General features: G+C 42.6%; 1 pseudogene; it reads right to left on the bottom strand.

Annotated features, from left to right (window-relative positions):
- LOC115196617 (mitochondrial inner membrane protease subunit 2-like) overlaps positions 1-21,895 on the bottom strand; it is a 237,253-nt pseudogene that overhangs the window by 116,622 nt on the left and 98,736 nt on the right.

The raw sequence follows: 21,895 nt of genomic DNA, 5'->3' as shown, positions 1-21,895 counted from the left end.
AGCTCTGCCGTTCTACTGTTCACTCTAGTAGCCAAGCTCTGCCGTTCTACTGTTCACTCTAATAGCCAAGCTCTGCCGTTCTACTGTTCATTCCAGTAGCCAAGCTCTGCCGTTCTACTGTTCACTCCAGTAGCCAAGCTCTGCCGTTCTACTGTTCACTCTAGTAGCCAAGCTCTGCCGTTCTACTGTTCACTCCAGTAGTCAAGCTCTGCCGTTCTACTGTTCACTCCAAATCAAATCAAACATTATTTGTCACATGCGCCGAATACAACAAGTGTAGACCTTACCGTGAAATGCAGACTTACAAGCCCTTAACCAACAGCGCAGTTCAAGAAGAGTTAAGCAAATATTTATCAAATAAGAGAGAGAGAGAGAGAGAGAGAGAGAGAGAGAGAGAGAGAGAGAGAGAGAGAGAGAGAGAGAGAGAGAGAGAGAGAGAGAGAGAGAGAGAGAGAGAGAGAGAGAGAGACGAAGGTCAAAACGCAAACCAACCAAGCCGCACTGCTTCTTGACACAATGTCCACTTATCTTGTAGTCCACCATCAGCTCCTTTGTCTTGCTCACATTGAGGGAGAGGTTGCACCACACTGCCTGTTCTCTGACCTCCTCCCTATAGGCTGTCTCATTGTTGTCTGTGATCAGGCCTGCCACTGTTGTGTCGTCAGCAAACTTAATGATGGTGTTGGAGTCGTGTTTGGCCATGCGGTCGTGGGTGAACAGGGAGTACAGGAGGGGACTAATAACACACGCCCCAGTGTTGAGGATCAGCGTGGCAGACGGGTTGTTGCCTACCCTTACCACCTGGGGCGGCCCATCAGGAAGTCCAGGATCCAGTTGCAGAAGGAGGTGTTTAGTCCCAGGGTCCTTAGCTTAGTGATGAGCTTTGTGGGCACTATGGTGTTGAACGCTGAGCTGTAGTCAATGAACAGCATTCTCACAACGGTGTTCTGTTTGTCCAGGTGGGAAAGGGCGGTGTGGAGTGCGATGGAGATTGCATCATCTGTGGATCTGTTGGGGCGGTATGTGAATTGGAGTGGGTCTAGGGTATCCGGGAGGATGCTGTTCATGTGAGCTATGACCATTCTTTCAAAGCACTTCATGGCTACCAATGTGAGTACTACGGGATGGTAGTCATTTAGGCAGGTTACCTTTGCTTCCTTGGGCACAGGGACTATTGTGGTCTGCTTGAAACATGTATATATTACAGACTCAGTCAGGGAGAGGTTGAAAATGTCAGTTAAGACACTTGCCAGTTGGAATCGTGGCAAGTGTTGTGTGGCTCTCTACAAAGTCACCGTTGGGTTTGGAGGCAAAACATTACTGAACATAACACGCCAATGTAAACTGAGATTTCTGGATATAAATATGAACTTTATCGAACAAAACATACATGTATTGTGTAACATGAAGTCCTATGAGTGCCGTCTGATGAAAATCATCAAAGGTTAGTGATTCATTTTATCTCTATTTCTGCTTTTTGTGACTCCTCTCTTTGGCTGGAAAATGGCTGTATGTTTTTTTGTGACTATGTGCTGACCTAACATAATCGTTTGGTGTGCTTTCGCTGTAAAGCCTTTTTGAAATCGGACACTGTGTTTGGATTAATGAGAATCTTATCTTTAAAATGGTGTATAATACTTGTATGTTTGAGGAATTTTAATTATGAGATTTTTGCTGTTTTGAACTTGGCGCTCTGCACTTTCACTGGCTGTTGTCATATCGATCCCGTTAACGGGATTTCAGCCGTAAGAAGTTAAAGGTCTTGCTCACATCGGATACCGAGAGCATTATCACACAGTCATCCAGAACAGCTGGTGCTCTCGTGCATGCTTCAGTGTTGCTTGCCTCGAAACGAGCATAAAATGCATTTAGCTTGTCTGGTATGTTCGCGTCACTGGGCAGCTTGCGTTTGGGTTTCCCTTTGTAGTCCGTAATAGTTTTCAAGCCCTGCAGGAGCCGTAGCCAAGCTCTACCATTCTACTGTTCACTCCAGTTCTCTGTTCACTCCAATAGCCATGTGCTACTGTTCACTCCAGTAGCCAAGCTCTACTGTTCCACTGTTCACTCCAGTTCTACTGTTCACTTCGGTAGCCAAGCTCTACCATTCTAATAGCCAGTAGCCAAGCTCTGCTGTTCTGTTCACTCCAATAGCCAAGCTCTACTGTCCCACTGTTCACTCCAGTTCTACTGTTCACTTCAGTAGGCAAGCTCTACTATTCTAGTAGCCAGTAGCCAAGCTCTGCCGTTCTACTGTTCACTCCAGTAGCCAATCTCTACCGTTCCACTGTTCTACTCCAGTGGTGGCTGGGGTCTTTTAGAGCACCAGGGACACAAAGTTAGCATTCTGTGTGTAGCTCCTGAAATCCAATGTTGCTAAGCGCTGGTCTATCATGCAACACAGACATTAAGTGGAGAAGAGTTTTTTTATCTTTCTCTTGCTAGTCTCTCTCCTCAAAGCCATTCTGTCCTCAAACATCAAAACAGCCTGTTTGTCTCCATACGGTACTCCGTACGGTGTGGTGCTGCTCTCTTTGACGGTGTGTCCTCCTGTCTGACCCACAGACAGAGGGAAATAATTCAATAAAAAGGAGAGCAAACAGCAGGCAGGTAAGCCTGCCTAAAATGCCTACGACTGCATATTGATGCACTTAATGCTAGTCTATCTGCTCATTAGCCTGCCAATTAGGTGGCCTAATTTCACACTGACATTTAGAAATGTTCCCCCGTTAATGGAAAAGCAACAGTAAGAGACAGAGAGACACCCAGAGACAGAGAGAGAGGAGAGAGACAGGAGAGAGAGAAATAAAAGTATATTCTCTGAATAATGTTCAAGATGGAGAAACGTGAACTACTGGCTGCCCAGACTGAATTTAGTTGGTAGCGCAACATAACAATGACACATATAAATGAAGGTTCACTCAAACTTGAAAAATAACAAGCTCTGCTTGCCTCTTGTCATCATTTATGTCTTTCAACATTTAATACTATAAAGATGTTTACTTCAACAAAGCAAGGGACACATTCTGAAAGCACATCATACATTGATAAAAATCCAAACATGAAAAAGATTCCACTTTCATGTCAAAATGAGCTATTTTCTGACTAGCTCTTGAATAGATTGTATACCCAAAGGGGCATAAGGAAGGAGCCATCCAGCTGCTCACTCAACAAATTGGACAACAACTGAGGATAGACCTCAGAAAACAAGCTAATGGTGCTGTGTCATCCGTGAGATGGTATGAGAGACCACAGGGCCAATCATAATCCTTTCAGATCCAAAGCCAGTGGCTCTCCATGCATACACCCAACCGCCCACCCACCCACACAGGGCTCATAGCCTCATACAAGGATACACTATAAAACCATAGAAATATAGTCGCATTCAGCAGAGAGACACAAGGGGAGAGGGGAAGGGAGGGATAGGGAGACAGAGAGGAAATTAGAGACAAAGAGAGGAAAAGAGAGAAATACAGGAAAAGGGGAAGGAGAGAAGCAGAAAGGGGAGACAAGAAAAAGGGAGAGAAAAAGAGCGAGAGAGAAAGAGAGAGCAGGAGAGAAAGATGAGTGGGAGGTAGTGATTTAAAGCCTTGGGCTGCTCTGTTTATCCCCCACCAGCACCCATCCTTCATCTGTAGAGCAGGACCCGTGGACGTAGAGCAGAACCTGTGGACGTAGAGCAGGACCCGTGGACGTAGAGCACAACCTGTGGACGTAGAGCAGGACCCGTGGACGTAGAGCAGAACCTGTGGACGTAGGGCAGGACCCGTGGACGTAGAGCAGAACCTGTGGACGTAGAGCAGGACCCGTGGACATAGAGCAGGACCTGTGGACGTAGGGCAGGACCTGTGGACGTAGAGCAGAACCTGTGGGCGTAGAGCAGGACTCGTGGACGTAGAGCAGGACCCGTGGACGTAGAGCAGGACTCGTGGACATAGAGCAGGACATCTGGATGTAGGGCAGGACCCCGGGACATAGAGCAGGACCCCTGGACGTAGAGCAGGACCCCTGGATGTAGAGCAGGACCCCTGGACGTAGAGCAGGACCCGTGGACATAGATTTGGACTCGTAGTCGCGCCTCGCCATCAGTAACAAACAAGGGTTTAAGCGAGGAAAGATGGATCCAGACGCTATTGCACACTGACGGCAGCTAACCCTTCCTTTTCTTTCTTTCCTTCTCTCTCTAAGTTCTCTGTCATATACAGTACACACAACATACTCTCTTGCACACACAAGCAAGTTCACACACACACACACAAGGTGCTGCAGCACGCCAGACCATTAATTCAACAGGGACAGTTCACTTTGTCATTTTATCCCCCTCTCCTCCACTGCTTGTACCATAAAAGACATCAGTATCTGGAGATGAGATCTAATTTGAGACAGATGGAAGATGGGAGTCTGCAGGTGCCGGGTGGCGGGTGTCTGGTGGCAGGATTTGAAGGAAAAAGAGAGAGAGAGAGAGAGAGAGAGTGAGAGACAGAGAGAGAGAGAGGGGGAGAGAGATGGAGAGAGAGAGACAGAGCGAGAGGGAGAGAGAGAGAGAGAGAGAGACCGAGAAAGAACGAAAGACAGTGAGATAGACGAGAGAGACAGAGAAAGAACAAAAGATGTAGGGAAGGAGAGAGACATAGAAAGAATGAGAGGTAGGGAAGGAGAGAGAGGAGAGAGTGGAAAAAGAGAGCAAGAGAGAGAGAGAGAGAGAGAGAGGGGGGGGGGCGTGGATCAACCATAAAGGTAAAGGCACTGAAGCGTTTCCCGGGGAACCGTGCAACAGACTTGTTTGGCTTCTTTGAAACAATGAGAAGGGTTGGGAAGGACAGAGAGAGGAAACAGAGATAGAGAAAAGCAGAGAGAGAGAAGAGACATAGAAAGAATGAGAGAGGTAAGGAAGGAGAGAGAGAGAGAGAGAGAGAGAGAGAGAGAGAGAGAGAGAGAGAGAGAGAGAGAGAGAGAGAGAGAGAGAGAGAGAGAGAGAGAGAGAGAGAGAGAGAGAGAGAGAGAGAGAGAGAGAGAGAGAGAGAGAGAGAGAGAGAGAGAGAGAGAGAGAGAGAGAGAGAGAGAGAGAGAGAGAGAGAGAGAGGGGAGCAAGCATAAAGGTAAAGGTACTGGAGCGTTTCCCAGGGAACCGTGCAACAGACTTGTTCGGCTTCTTTGCGTCTGACAGCTGTGCAGCAGTCTCGTACTACAGAACAGGTTTGATTTTTATCAACCTCATCCTCTGTGTACATCTGTCCACAACTCAACAACACACTGAAATGAATGGCAATCTTATCTGAGTACACACAATACAGTTCTGTACTGTAGCCTGGCTTTCTATACCAGACACCACCACTGCATATGATTTTCATGATGCCAACATCATGTTTCTTGTGCATGCATATAATAATACTACAGTCAAAATCCACTGGATAGGATATAATGCTGTGAGGCAGTGAAGGAGAATTTCTGCAGGTGGGTAGTGTTTGCTCGCTACACTAAGTCCAACCAGACTTTCATTCACCCCACTGTCCTCCAGCATGCTACCAGAAAATCACCCCACTGTCCTCCAGCATGCTACCAGAAAATCACCCCACTGTCCTCCAGCATGCTATCAAAAAATCACCCCACTGTCCTCCAGCATGCTATCAGAAGTCACACCACTGTCCTCCAGCATGCTATCAGAAAATCACCCCACTGTCCTCCAGCATGCTATCAAAAAATCACCCCACTGTCCTCCAGCATGCTATCAAAAAATCTCTCTCCCTCCTCATTCATCGCACTGTCCTCCAGCATGCTATCAAAACATCTCCCTTCCTCCCTTTCTCTTTCCCTCCACCTTCTCTCATCTTTCACTCCCTCCCTCCCTCCCTCTCTCCCTCCCTCCCTCCCTCCCTCCCTCCCTCCCTCCCTCCAGCCCTTTCTCTTTCCCTCCCTTTCTCTCATGTCCCTCCCTCCCCTTCTCTTTCCCTTCTCTCATGTCTCTCTCTCTCTCTCATCTCTTTCTCACTCTCTCTCTATCGCTCTCATGCTCGTCCTTCTCATGTCCCTCTCATGTTCACTATCTACCTCTCTCTCTCTCTCTCTCTCTCACTCTCCCTCCCTCACTCTCCCTTTCATCTCCCTTTCTCTCCCTTTGTCTAATTAAAATGGTGATAAGAACCAGTGACAAAAGAGGCAGACACAATTTATAAAAGTGACATATCTCTCTGACTGGGCCCTTGTGCTCACAGGCTGGCACTTAACATAATCAACAATCACTGTGGCCAGCAAGGACCGGCACTAGAGCCCTGAGAGACTCACCACTGCTCGGACGACCCTACCTGACCAACCGTACATAACATCCACTCACTGGGATAACAGTGTGTTAGCTATACAGTGGGGGAAAAAAGTATTTGATCCCTGCTGATTTTGTACGTTTGCCCACTTACAAAGAAATGATCAGTCTATCATTTTAATGGTAGGTTTATTTGAACAGTGAGAGATGGAATAACAACAAAAAAATCCAGAAAAATGCATGTAAAAATTTTATAAAATTATTTGCATTTTAAATGAGGGAAATAAGTATTTGACCCCTCTGCAAAACATGTCTTAGTACTTGGTGGCAAAACCCTTGTTGGCAATCACAGAGGTCAGACGTTTCTTGTAGTTGGCCACCAGGTTTGCACACATCTCAGGAGGGATTTTGTCCCACTCCTCTTTGCAGATCTTCTCCAAGTCATTAAGGTTTCGAGGCTGACGTTTGGCAACTCGAACCTTCAGCTCCCTCCACAGATTTTCTATGGGCTTAAGGTCTGGAGACTGGCTAGGTCACTCCAGGACCTTAATGTGCTTCTTCTTGAGCCACTCCTTTGTTGCCTTGGCCGTGTGTTTTGGGTCATTGTCATGCTGGAATACCCATCCACGACCCATTTTCAATGCCCTGGCTGAGGGAAGGATATTCTCACCCAAGATTTGATGGTACATGGCCCCGTCCATCGTCCCTTTGATGCGGTGAAGTTGTCCTGTCCCCTTAGCAGAAAAACACCCCCAAAGCATAATGTTTCCACCTCCATGTTTGACGGTGGAGATGGTGTTCTTGGGGTCATAGGCAGCATTCCTCCTCCTCCAAACACGGCGAGTTGAGTTGATGCGAAAGAGCTCCATTTTGGTCTCATCTGACCACAACACTTTCACCAGTTGTCCTCTGAATCATTCAGATGTTCATTGGCAAACTTCAGACGGGCATGTATATGTATTCTTGAGCAGGGGGACCTTGCGGGCTCTGCAGGATTTCAGTCCTTCACGGCGTAGTGTGTTACCAATTGTTTTCTTGGTGACTATGGTCCCAGCTGCCTTGAGATCATTGCAACCCCACGAGGTGAGATCTTGCATGGAACCCCAGGCCGAGGGACATTGACAGTTCTTTTGTGTTTCTTCCATTTGCGAATAATCACACCAAATGTTGTCACCTTCTCACCAAGTTGCTTGGCGATGGTCTTGTAGCCCATTCCAGCCTTGTGTAGGTTTACAATCTTGTCCCTGAGATCCTTGGAGAGCTTTGGTCTTGGCCATGGTGGAGAGTTTGGAATCTGATTGATTGATTGCTTCTGTGGACAGGTGTCTTTTTTACAGGTAACAAGCTGAGGTTAGGAGCACTCCCTTTAAGAGTGTGCTCCTAACCTCAGCTCGTTACCTGTATAAAAGACCCTGGGAGCCAGAAATCTTTCTGATTGAGAGGGGGTCAAATACTTACATTTACATTTACATTTTAGTAATTTAGCAGACGCTGTTATCCAGAGCGACTTACAGTAGTGAATACATTTCATACTTTTTTTTCATATTTTTTTTTCTCCATTTTTTTCTCCTCTTATTTCCCTCATTAAAATGCAAATCAAGTTATAATATTTTTGACATGCATTTTTCTGGATATTTTTGTTGTTATTCTGTCTCTCACTGTTCAAATAAACCTACCATTAAAATTATAGACTGATCCTTTCTTTATCAGTGGGCAAACGTAGAAAATCAGCAGGGGATCAAATACTTTTTTCCTCCACTGTACTTGCTGAAGTACTGTACCCGTGTGGCCTGACGTGGGCAGTTGGACACAGTGTAGCTTGTCTCGTCTCTATCAATGGTCAGTTGCAGAATGTAGAATACATTTTGAAGGACAATCATACGTAACGTCAAAAATTCATAACGTCAGCCATACGTAATGTTAGCGTTACTTTGCTCTCCTGTGCGCTGACTCCTGGCCTGACATTGAGAGTGGACACAGTGTAGCCTGATCCCGCTCAGCCAGATTCAGCGGTTGGTTACATACTGTCGGTTCAATCAGACCACTGCTGTATTGTTACCTTCTGGGATAAATGGTAAATTAATTCAAATACTACAAGTGTGGGGTAATGTTCTCGCATTTTCAGCAGAAATGTCAGGGACTGTTCATATCTACATTCATCATGACTGTAAATAGAATTCAGAAAAACAATTAGCCAAACTAACAGAGTGCTATCTTCATACTAATGAGGCCCATTTTGTCAACCCATGTTCTGCACTAATCAAGTCATTTGCAGTGTGCTATCAACCACGGAGTTCAAACCAACTCCATGTTAATGGCAGGAAAACCAGATAATTGCTATAATACTAAAACTTGTCAATATCAGTTCAATTCAGGTAAATGTCATTGTAAATCAGAAAGTGTACTTAGCTGACTTTCTTGGCTAAATAAAGATTGAATAAATAAATAAAGTTTGTCTGTCCAACTGCTTGAACGAACTGGCAAGAGACATCAACATTACATCACACAGCATTATATCAATCACAAGGGAGTGTGGGAAACAGAAACAAACCATAGGAGGGAGTACATCTAGATGTATGACAGAGATTGATTATCTGTGTTAGAGAGTTCCTAAAAACAGGCCCTTCAAAAGGCATTACACTGTGAGACATCTCAGACTCATAAATACACCCTCACAGGAGAGGCCCGACATCTCATTCTGCTGCTTGTCTTATCGTGGGAAGCCATCACCACTACGTATTGCCACCATCACACTGGGCTCGCTGTAACAGATGGTGTTATATCTACTCGATGGCATCTCATCTCATGGCACAGTACAACACAGACCAGATGCTCTGTGCCATTTTCACGCTGAAACAGAGGGTTTCCAAACGTCAGCAGGAGTCGATGTGGTGAATAGTGAATACGAAATAGTGCATAGGGAGTAGTGGATAGGGTATAGGGAATGTGAATTGGGAACAGGGAATGAAATAGAGAATATGGAATATTAACACTTTTTTTGGTTACTACATGATTCCATATGTGTTATTTCATAGTTTTGATGTCTTCACTATTTTTCTGCAATGTAGAAATAGTACAAATAAAGAAAAACCCTGGAATGAGTAGGGGTTCAAACTTTTGACTGGTACTGTTTTTTTGTAAACGGATGTGTGGTAGGTATTAATGACAAAATAACATGTAAAAGAGGCTACCCCACAAAAAATGTAGGGCTCGAAACTGGAGGGTCTCTTCCCCACCTGCCCTGAACGACGGGTTGCCACTGGTCATTTTCTGTTAAGGTATCTTTACTTTTACACAAATCAAATCAAATTGTATTGGTCACATACTGTACACGTGTTTATCAGATGTTATTGCGGGTGTAGCGCAATGTTGTGCTTCTAGTTCCGACAGTGCAGCAATATCTAACAAGTAATATCTAATAATTTCACAACAAATACCTAATACACAAAAATCTAAGTAAAGGAATGGAATTAAGAATATATAAATATATGGACGAGCAATGTCAGAGCAGCATAGACTAAGATACAGTAGATAGTATAGAATTCAGTATATACATATGAGATGAATAATGCAAGATATGTAAACATTATTAAAGTGACATTATTAAAAGTGACTAGTGTTCCATTTATTAAAGTGGCCAATGATTTCAAGTCTGAGTATTGCCATGGTTAAATGCGGTGGTTCGCACTTTCAGTTTTGCGCGAATGCTGCCATCTATCCACGGTTTCTGGTTTGGGTAGGTTTTAATAGTCACAGTGTGTACAACATCTCCTATACACTTCTTGGTAAACTCAGTGACCGTCTCGGTATATACTCTGCTCAAAAAAATAAAGGGAACACTAAAATAACACATCCTAGATCTGAATGAATGAAATAATCTTATTAAATACTTTTTTCTTTACATAGTTGAATGCGCTGACAACAAAATCACACAAAAATAATCAATTGAAATCCAATCTATCAACCCATGGAGGTCTGGATTTGGAGTCACACTCAAAATTAAAGTGGAAAACCACACTACAGGCTGATCCAACTTAAAACAAGTCAAAATGAGGCTCAGTAGTGTGTGTGGCCTCCACGTGCCTGTATGACCTCCCTACAACACCTGAGCATGCTCCTGATGAGGTGGCGGATGGTCTCCTGAGGGATCTCCGCCCAGGCCTGGACCAAAGCATCCGCCAACTCCTGGACAGTCTGTGGTGAAACGTGGCGTTTGTGGATGGAGCGAGACATGATGTCCCAGATGTGCTCAATTGGATTCAGGTCTGGGGAACGGGCGGGCCAGTCCAAAGCATCAATGCCTTCCTGTTGCAGGAACTGCTGACACACTCCAGCCACATGAGGTCTAGCATTGTGTTGCATTAGGAGGAACCCAGGGCCAACCGCACCAGCATATGGTCTCACAAGGGGTCTGAGGATCTCATCTCGGTACCTAATGGCAGTCAGGCTACCTCTGGCGAACACATGGAGGTCTGTGCAGCCCCCCAAAGAAATGCCACCCCACACCATGACTGACCCACTGCCAAACCGGTCATGCTGGAGGATGTTGCAGGCAGCAGAACGTTCTCCACGGCGTCTCCAGACTCTGTCACGTCTGTCACATGTGCTCAGTGTGAACCTGCTTTCATCTGTGAAGAGTACAGGGCGCCAGTGGCGAATTTGCCAATCTTGGTGTTCTCTGGCAAATGCCAAACGTCCTGCACGGTGTTGGGCTGTAAGCACAACCCCCACCTGTGGACGTCGGGCCCTCATACCACCCTCATGGAGTCTGTTTCTGACCGTTTGAGCAGACACATGCACATTTGTGGCCTGCTGGAGGTCATTTTGCAGGGCTCTGGCAGTGCTCCTCCTGCTCCTCCTTGCACAAAGGCGGAGGTAGCGATCCTGCTGCTGGGTTGTTGCCCTCCTACGGCCTCCTCCACGTCTCCTGATGTACTGGCCTGTCTTCTGGTAGCGCCTCCATGCTCTGGACACTACGCTGACAGACACAGCAAACCTTCTTGCCACAGCTCGCATTGATGTGCCATCCTGGATGAGCTGCACTTCCTGAGCCACTTGTGTGGGTTGTAGACTCCGTCTCATGCTACCACTAGAGTGAAAGCACCGCCAGCATTCAAAAGTGACCAAAACATCAGCCAGGAAGCATAGGAACTGAGAAGTGGTCTGTGGTCCCCACCTGCAGAACCACTCCTTTATTGGGGGTGTCTTGCTAATTGCCTATAATTTCCACCTGTTGTCTATTCCATTTGCACAACAGCATGTGAAATTTATTGTCAATCAGTGTTGCTTCCTAAGTGGACAGTTTGATTTCACAGAAGTGTGATTGACTTGGAGTTACATTGTGTTGTTTAAGTGTTCCCTTTATTTTTTTGAGCAGTGTACATTGATAATATTCTCTGAAGCTACCCGGAACATATCCAAGTCCGCGTGATCAAAACAATCTTGAAGCGTGGATTCCAATAGGTCAGACCAGCGTTGAATAGTTCTTAGCATGGGTACTTCCTGGTTGAGTTTCCGCCTATAGGAAGGGAAGAGAAAAATGGAGTCGTGGTCAGATTTCCCGAAAGAAGGGTGTGGGAGGGCCTTGTATGCATCCCGGAAGTTGGAATAACAATGGTAGAGTGTTTTCCAGCGCGAGTACTACAGTCAATATGCTGATAGAATTTAGGTAGCCTTTTTCTCAAATTTGCTTTGTTAAAGTCCCCAGCTACAATAAATGCAGATATATGGTTTCCAGTTTGCATAAAGTCCAGTGAAGTTCGTTGAGTGGCAGTCGTGGTATCGGCTTGAGGGGGGATATGCACGGCTGTGACAATAACTGAAGAGAATTCTCTTGGGAGATAATACGGCATTTGATAGTGAGGTATTCTAGGTTGGGTGAACTAAAGGACTTGAGTTCCTGTATGTTATTACAATTACACCATGAGTCATTAATCATGTAACATACACCCCCGCCATTCTTCTTCCCGGACAGATGTTTATTGTTTATTCGGTGAGATGTACTGAGAATCCAAATGGCTGGACCGACTCCGACAGTATATCCCAAGCCATGTTTCCGTGAAACAGAGTATGTTACAATCCCTGATGTCTCTCTGGAAAGAAACCACTGCCCTGATCTCGTCAACTGAACGTTAGCAAGTAATATACTCAGAAGCGGTGGGTGGTGTGCGTGCCTCCTAAGTCTGACCAGAAGACCGCTCCGAATCCCTCTTCTCCCCCCAGTGTTGTTTTGGGTCGGCCTCTGGAACCAGTTCAATTGCCCCGGGTGGTGCAAACAAAGCATCCGCTTCGGGAAAGTCATTTTCCTGGTCGTATTGCTGGTAAGTTACCACCGCTCTGATATCAAATAGTTATTTTATTTTAAAAAACTAATAAGAATAAAAAATGTATTTAAAAAAATACGAAACAAATAAAAAATTATTAAATAAAAAAAGATGACTTTTTCCACCACTGCCAATGATTTCCTGCTCTTGTTCCATTTATTTTCATTTGCATTTTCATTGTTATTTGTTGATTATACTTAGCTAGGTCCTTTGAGTTCAAGACAGCAGCAATGAATAGGCTGTGGTGTGTAACACTGTGAATTTTCCCAAGAAGCACACCTTTTGGTTTAATTCATTCACAAAGTAAAATATAATGTGGATAACAAAAAAACTAAACCAAGCTCCGACAATAGAGACGCTATTCAATTATTGTTCCTTATTCTATTGCTCCAACATCCAGAGCTGGGGTACAGTCAGGCAGATGTCCAAAGACTGACTGAAGTGGGGATCCATTGTTGCTGGCTCAAAGGAAGTGAGTGATTGAGTGAGTGAGTAAGTGAGTGAGTCGTTTCATCTGGCTGAGTCATTTAAGACTAATTAAGCGATGGTTGCCATGGCCCCCGTCCTCTGGCTGGCTGACAGGTGGCAGTAGAACGCATGACCTTGCTCTCTGCTGGTTACTATGACAGCCAAGAGCTTCCTGGCTCCCCTCCTTTCCCCTGCCATGACACTGCAGGAGATTGCTTTGGATTGAGCTTCTTTGATGGTGTATTTCTTCTTTATGATTTGTTCATGATGCATCATGTGTGGTGGATGTTATTGGCTACAGGCAGTTAGGTTTGCAGTTTGTTGTGTCTGTATTTTGACAGTATTCAGTCGTACACTCACTTCTTATTACTCCAATGTGGATATCTTAAATTCGATGTAATGGAACAACATCAAAAGTGTCCTCCTCAAACATGATTGTAAGAGGCTGGCACACATAGATATTCATAGATAAAATCTAAATATTTTCTTCTGTAACCTTTCTTTGAATCATCAATCATTGTCTTTATGATATAGTTTCCTGTCACATCCAAATAAGAATCTGAATATTTTCCTTTGTCTAACTGAGAGAAAAACAGTCTTGTGGAGAAAGATTTTGCCCATGAAAGCTGCCTGCTATTTTTACAGATTGTTTTAGCTCTCCCCAGAAATAGCCAGTTCGTATCAGTTTGTATTATTTTTCTAAGCATTTCCTGAATTTTCTCTATTTAGGGGCCTATCAAAAACCAATGTCCTTTTGCAAAGAGAATGTCATGTGTTCACTGAATGCTTAGGTATATTCATTGGGCTCTGTCATTTAAGCACTAAAGTAATTGTGCACTGGATCAAATGTTTGGTCTTAATTAGTGGAAGATTTAGTCATCCCTTTCTCCTTTTGCTCTGTTTTCTGACTTGTTGTGTATGGGATTCTGGCTTGTTGTGTATAGGATTCGGCCTTGTTGTGTATTGGATTCTGCTTTGTTGTGTATAGGATTCTGCCATGTGATAATTATCTCAAATTAATTTAGAGAAAGAGAAAGGCATGGCTATAGAAAGAGAAAGCACACATTTCTAGTTCAAATACAGCAAGCAAGCACACAGTGCAAATTAATCTTACATTATCATAGGTCACTGAATTAATTTTCCAAATGGCAATTGGTGTGATTTCTCCTGGGAAAAGTGACTGGAACGTTGGCCTGGCTGGTGTACTGCTGCATGTGAATTTCCAGTTATGATGAGATAAGATGCAGTCGACATAATTTGTCGGGTAGAGGCATGCAACCTAGGTTGTGTCCCAAATGGCACCCTATTCCCTTTATAGTGCCCTATGGGTCCTGTTCAAAAGTAGTGCACTATATAGGAAATAGGGTTGCCATTTGGGAAGCAGCATAACATGCTCTGTCTGTCAGGAGATGCAGGTAACCTAATGTGCAACTGAAATGGTAATCTCAGTCATAACCCAAAACCAGTACTGACTGAAAGGGCTCCTCGTTCAGCGGAATCCTAGTCACTCACTTGGCTCTGTCCAGTGGATGGATTTGACAGGCAGTTATAACGTGATGAAAATAATTGTGAGTCGGTGGGTGTGGAATTTATGAGGCAAAGATGTAATAGAATTAAGTACTATAGATGCACTTTGAAAGACAATTTAAACCAGAACAGCAGTGGTAAGCCTATTCACTATTCACCTCTAGTCAGTCAATGAGGACGGACTAGACATTTCTGATGGTTTTATTTCATCCCATTTACTTAATTATCAATTATTGGATTGACGGATTGATTGGCCAGAGAGGTCAATCACATCACCTGGTTTCCCATACCGGTCTTAGTCAGTTAATGATATAGAATTTAAAATATAGCTATGCTGTGAAACTACACTACAATTCTCTTGATGATCCTGTTGAGACACAACAATATGCCCCCTGTAGCTGTGTAACATTTGCTGAGGTAGACTGTTTACCCATTGAAACGTAGGAGACCATTAGGAAACCGGTGTGAAAATGAGTAGATGTGACTTTGACTAATTGCCTCAAACGAGTTAGGCGGGAAGTTCAGGACTGTTTCCACTAATTAAACTTCAGCTGCTAAGTAATTGTTGCTCGGAGACCGAGAGGTCTGTAAGTTAACGTAACTGTTCTCTGGACTCCATATTGGACTAGCAGAACAACTCCAAAAGCCTTGAAGTGCTCTACACCAGTAAACTAAGCTATTGCCTCACAAACCCACACACAACTCCAGCCATTACTTTAACAGGGCATGGCCATATTTTCCCCAGCCTGTAACTACTATTGGCATGGGACAGTTTATGTGTTACTTGTGTAATTAAATCTTTGGATACCCTTCTGAAATCAATGGGAAGTGCCAGCATAAAGCACAGCCATTGAGCTGGACACGGTCCTGTGTTGAAGGCCATGGTAAGAAACAGTGCGGCTTGCAGCAGATATTGCTCCCAAATGACACCCTATTCCCTTTATAGTGCACTACTTTTGACCAGGACCCATAGGGCTAAATAGGGAATAGGGAGTCATTTGGGATGCTTCCATTACACACCAATGACAGAACAGAACAAAGGCCTTGGGAGGATTCTAGAACTCCCCAAGAGGCTGGTATCATTATTTGAGGCTATTTGACATCAAAGTCACTCAACGATGTGACCTCTTCCTTTTTAAAATCAGTGGGCCTTTGTACAGGTTACCATTATGCAAGCAATTAAGCCTGCGGTGTTACCCCACTTAAAGTAGTGCAGCCTCTCAGCTTGTTCATTTTTAATCCAGGCCCATTTCTGGAGGTGGGAGTGATCATTGTTTGTAGCTACCGCAGGCTAATTTTCAGTAGACTACAGGGAGCTCTGCTGTTGCTTGTCAATGCCACTGATGACTGTTCATAATATACAGTACATTTAATGCAGACTTAGTACTTTGTGGTCCAAGCCAAGACGAGATCCTATTATAGACGAAGATCATATTATAGACGAAGATCCTACTGTAGACGAAGATCCTATTGTAGACGAAGATCATATTATAGACAAAGATCCTATTATAGACGAAGATCCTATTATAGACGAAGATCCTATTATAGACGAAGATCCTATTATAGACTAAGATCTAATGGATCCACTTCAGTATGACCAGCTTTTTGCCAATGGTGGCTATGTCCCATATGGAATCCTTTTCTCTATTTTGTGCACTTCTTTTGACCAGGGCCCATATGGTAGTGCACTCTATCGGGAATAGAGTGCAATTTTGGAGACACACATAGTTTTTACACTTCTCTATCTGGAGGAGGAGATGTGTCGTGTGCCAATAACGTCACTGGACCTTAGACTCAAATATTATGCAAATGAAACGATCTAGTCTATTTTTTATGAAATATTCATCCTGTAAGGCATGGAAAGACACCTATATTTTTCTCCCTAGAATGGCTAATTTGAATTTTAGTGTGTCATATTATTGTTGTCTGTTTTGTTCCTAGTTGCTGGGTGTACAACCCAGTGGCAGGTCATTATGCACCTGTCTGTAAGCGGTGTCTGGTCTGGAATGCATCTTAAATGGCACCCTATTCCCCAGATTGTTTTTATTTAACCTTTATTTTGACAGGGAAGTCATACTCTAGTCTCTGTATCTTTTACAGATGAGCCCTGCATAAATAAATTATACACATACAATATACAAAATTAGAAAACAAATTAAGAAAAGCAGACACATATATCAGCATAGAGGTCTCCGGTCATTACTCTGAACTGACCAAGGGGGACCAGAACATCTCATTTCAGAGAGCTCTGTAAATTGTTCTACATAAATGGCTAAAAAAAACTAAAAGCAGCTTTACCCAGCTCTGTGGGGATCGAAGGGACCTCCAGTGTTATCCAAGCCTGGTTTGGTCATTTGTAAGTCTAAATTGAATTAATGATGATAGATACATAGTTTCTGCATGAGTGCCTTGTAGATAAACACAAGAAAATGCTGCTCTCTCCTTACATAAAAAGTGGCCCAAACCACTTTTTGATACTAAACACAACGATGAGTTCTATAACCATCATCAGTAATAAACCTAAGGGCACAATGGAAAACAGCATATAGTGGTTTAAGTTTAGATGCTGCTGCATGAATACTGTATATACTGAACAAAAATATAAACACAACATGCAACAAGTTCAAAGATTTTACTGAGTTACAGGAAATCAGTCAATTGAAATCAATTCATTAGGCCCTAATCTATGGGTTTCCCATGAGTGGGCAAGTTTGCAGCTATGGGTGGGCCTTGGAGGGTATAGGCCCACCCACTTGTCAGCCAGGCCCACCCACTGGGGAGCCAGGCACAGCCAATCAGAATGAGTTTTTCCACACAAGGGCTTTATTACAGACAGAAATATTCCTCAACAAAGACGATCCCGCAGGTAAAGAAGCCGAATGCGGAGGTTCTGGGCTGGCGTTGTTACACGTGGTATACGGTTGTGAGGCCGGTTGGACGTACTGCCAAATTCTCTAAAACGACGTTGGAGGCCACTTATGGTAGAGAAATTAATATTAAATTCTCTGACAACAGCTCTGGTGGACATTCCTGCAGTCAGCATGCCAATTGCACACTCCCTCAAAACCTGAGACATATGTAGCATTGTGTTGTGTGACAAAACTGCACATTTTATTTTGTGGCCTTTAATTGTCCCCAGCACAAGCTGCACCTGTGTAACACCACACCTGTCAGCTAGAAGGATTTTCTTGGCAAAGGAGAAATGCTCACTAACAGGGATGTAAACAAATTTGTGCACAACATTCTTGAGAAATAAGCTTTTGTGCATATGGAACATTTCAGCTCATGAAACATGGGACCAACACCTTGAGTTTATATTTTTGTTCAGTTTTGATAAAATCCCCATAATCTAAAATGGACATAAAAGTGGCCTGGACAATGTCCTTCCTATTAACAAAAGTCAGACATGCTTTTTTTCTGTAAAATAAACCAACCATGAACTTCAACTTCTTCACCAGCTCAGTGACATGTTTTTTAAATGACAGTTTGTCATCAAGTTTGATACCAAGATATTTGTAGGAAAGAACTTGTTCAATTTGTGTACCATTCAAACTAGTCTTTACAAATTCATTTAAATCTGGGTTATGCCCTAATTTAGCCTACCTTGTTATCTAGACACTGTTATGTACCTTGTTATGTACACTGTACATACTCGGAAGCGGAGGGTGGTGTGCACGCCTCCAAAGTCTGACCAGGAGGCCGCTCCATCTTGTTTTGGGTCAGCCTCTGGAATCAGATCAGATGCCCTGGGTGGTGGTGCGAACAAAGGATCCGCTTCCGGAAAGTTGTATTTCTGGTCGTAATGTTGGTAAGCTGACGTCGCTCTGATATCCAATAGTTCTTTCCGGCTATATGTAATAACAGTTAAGATTTTCTGGGCCAACAATGTAAGAAATAATACATAAAAAAACGAAATACTGCATAGTTTCCTAAGGACTAGAAGGGAGGCGACCCTCTCACCCTGCTACCATCCAGAAGGCGAGGTCAGTACAGGTGCATTAAAGCTGCGACTTAGAGACTGAAAAACAGCTTCTATCTCAAGGCCATCAGACTGTTAAACAGCCATCACTAACACAGAGAGGCTGCTGCCTACATACAGACTTGAAATCATTGGCCACTTTATTAATAAATGGATCACTAGACACTTTAATAATGCCACATTGATAATGTTTACATATCTTGCATTACTCATCTCATATGTATATACTGTATTTTATACAATCTATTGCATTTTACCTATGCCGTTCGGTTATCGCTCATCCATATATATATATGTATATATTATTCCATCCCTTTACTTAGATTTGTGTGTATTAGGTAGTTGTTGTGGAATTGTTAGATTACTTGTTTGTTTTATAAATATATATATATATTTTTTATTTTGTAATTTTTTTATTGAATATCCAAAACATACAATATACTTGCCGTGAAGCCGCTCAACAACTACACCACACCAGTCATCCAACAGACTCCCATTCAGAGCGACACACAGAAGCATCTAGGGTCAACGCCCTGCTCAAGGGCACGTCGACAGATCTCCACAAGACCAAAAAAAAAACGGGGTCGCGAACCTTCCAAGATCCCCCCACAGTTCCCCATAGCTGTCCATCAACCACCCCGAGACCCCTCACACAGTCACCCCACGAAAAAATTAAATAAAAAAATTAAATAATACAAAATAAATTCTATTTTCTCACCCCCAAGAACCCCCCCCCCCCAATGCACCAACAACCAAGAAAATGAACTCATGAGATAAAAGAAAAAAACAAAAGAAAACAGAAAACAACAATGGAAAAAAAACAAAGGACATCAAGGACAACTAAAATCATAACAGCAAGGCAAACTGTATATGATTGAGTGCATGTCTGGCACTATTTACATATGTGTGAAAGTGTATGTGTGTATTTGAATGAGAGTGTGTGTATATGCATGTTTACAAACACCTGCACAGCCTCAGGCAAACCGACTTTAGCAGTAAAAACACTGCACCTCAGTGTCATTCAAACGTACTTTTTATTATGTTTTATTTTTACTTTATTTTGTATAATTTATCTGCTGGGCTGGAGACCATTCTATCACCTGCAACTCCACTCCCACTTGTCTCCAATTCCACATACCAACCCTCAGCTTCACTCAGCCCATCCAACCTATCTCTGCTGGCAACCCTCTTCGGGTTTCTACGCAACATATATATTTAAACTATGCTGTGATGTTTAACGTACAATTCTATCTAATCGAATAGAATCCACAAATTGCGAGTTGAAGATAAATACTTTTAATAAGAGTATTAGTATATTATTTATTGACTGACCCGGTCTCCCCAGATCTCCTAACAATACTTTTTCTATGGTCAATTTTAGATCAATGTTATGCATTTTCAGCCATTCCTGAACCTGCGACCAGAAACAGGCTACCTGAGGGCAATACCATAATAAATTGTCTATTGATGCTGTATCCTCACAACAAAATCTGCAGAACTTCAATGATTTTATGCCCCAAATATTCAAAAATTCTTTGGTGGCAAGAATTCTATATAATGATTTTAGCTGAAAAGCATGAAGTCTTGAATCTTGCGTAATTTTATATATCAACTCATACACCCTGTACCGTGGAATCTGTACATCAAAAATCTCTTCCCAACTATTTTACAATCTGTATAGCACAGTTATCAACATACTGGTCCTCAAATGAAACTGGTATACTTTCCTATTTATGCCATTTTTATTCCTCCGCAAGTTTTGATCCTTTATATTTGGCACATTGACCAGTTCCCTACCTCCTCCTGCTGCCACCTGCCTCCTCCATGTTTGGGGTACTGCTGTAATCAATTGATTGTGCTCTTGGATCGAGCAGACCTTCCTGTAAAATTCTGATAACTCCATGAAAGACATAACTCTACCATTCCAATTTACATTATAATTTATGAACAAAATACCCTTTCCAAACATCTTTCCCATATATACAGGTATTTTATCAACCAGGACATTTAAGTTCAGCCACAATATTTATTGTAATATTTGTTCTATATTTTCAGGGGGATGAAATTGAAATTGTAGCCAGCTCTGCAATGCTTGTTTGAAAAAGTGAGATAATTTGAAAAAAATATCATTTTCAATTAATCGAAAATGAGACATGGCAATCTGCACAAAGGCAAAAAAGCCATTTTTAAACAATGAATGAGCTTTTCTTAGTAATCTACTTGAGAACCATTTTGGGTTCAAGTAAAACTTTTGAATAAGTGAAGCTTTTTAGAGAGAGGTTTAGTGCTTTTATATTTAATAATCTCAACCCACCCAATTAATATTCATTATATAGATAGGTACGCCTTATTTTGTCTGGTTTAGCATCCCAGATAAAGCTAAATATTCTTTGCTCATATGATTTGAAAACAAATCATCAGGAGTAGGCAGCTCCATAAGTGAGTAAACTGAGATATGACTATGGAGTTAATAAGGGCATTTTTTCCATAAATCGACAGGTACTTACCTCTCCATGGTTGCAGGAGTTTGTCTATTTTTACAAGTTTTCTATTTAAATTCATTGTGGAAAGCTTATTTATATATTTTGTGATATGAATACCAAGTACGTCTACTTCAGCCCATTTTATAGGTAAACTGCAGGGTAATGTAATTTTTTGTATTTTTAAGATCCAATACGTAATATTGTACACATCATAATTAGGTTTTAGTCCAGAGAGTCCAGAAAAGTTATCTAGATCTTCAATGAGACATTGCAGGGATCTAGCTTGCGGACTTAATATAAAACTTGAGTCATCGGCATACATGGACACCTTTGTTTTTAAGCCTTGGATTACTAATCCTCTAAAGTTGTTATTGGATCTGATTTTAATACCTAGCATTTCGATGGCCATAACGAATAGATATGGTGACAGCGGACACCCATGTTTAACTCCTCTTAACAATTCAAAACTGTCTGAGAAGTAGCCGTTATTTACTATTTTACACCTGGGGTTGCTATACATTACTTTTACCCAATTTATAAGAGAATCACCGAAATTGAAAAAATCCAGTCTTACTTTATCAAATGCCTTTTCAAAATCCTCTATAAATACCAGGCCTGGCTTCTTAGATGTTTCATGATGTTCTATTATTTGTAGTAGTTGTCGTATATTATCTCCAATGTATTGTCCATGTAAAAAATCTGTCTGATCAGGATGAACAATACCTGGTAAACCTTTTTAATTCTGAGTGCTATGCATTTTGCTAGTATTTTTGCATCACAACATTGAAGTGCAAGGGGCCTCCAGTTTTTTAGATAGACTGGATCTTTATATTTGCCATCTGGGTCTTGATATACCTCTACT

The sequence above is a fragment of the Salmo trutta genome, chromosome 7 (assembly GCF_901001165.1).
Source record: "Salmo trutta chromosome 7, fSalTru1.1, whole genome shotgun sequence".
In the NCBI taxonomy this organism is placed as follows: domain Eukaryota; kingdom Metazoa; phylum Chordata; class Actinopteri; order Salmoniformes; family Salmonidae; genus Salmo; species Salmo trutta.
The sequence above is the reverse complement of the archived record's forward strand: the minus strand, read 5'-3'. Positions and strand labels throughout refer to the sequence as shown.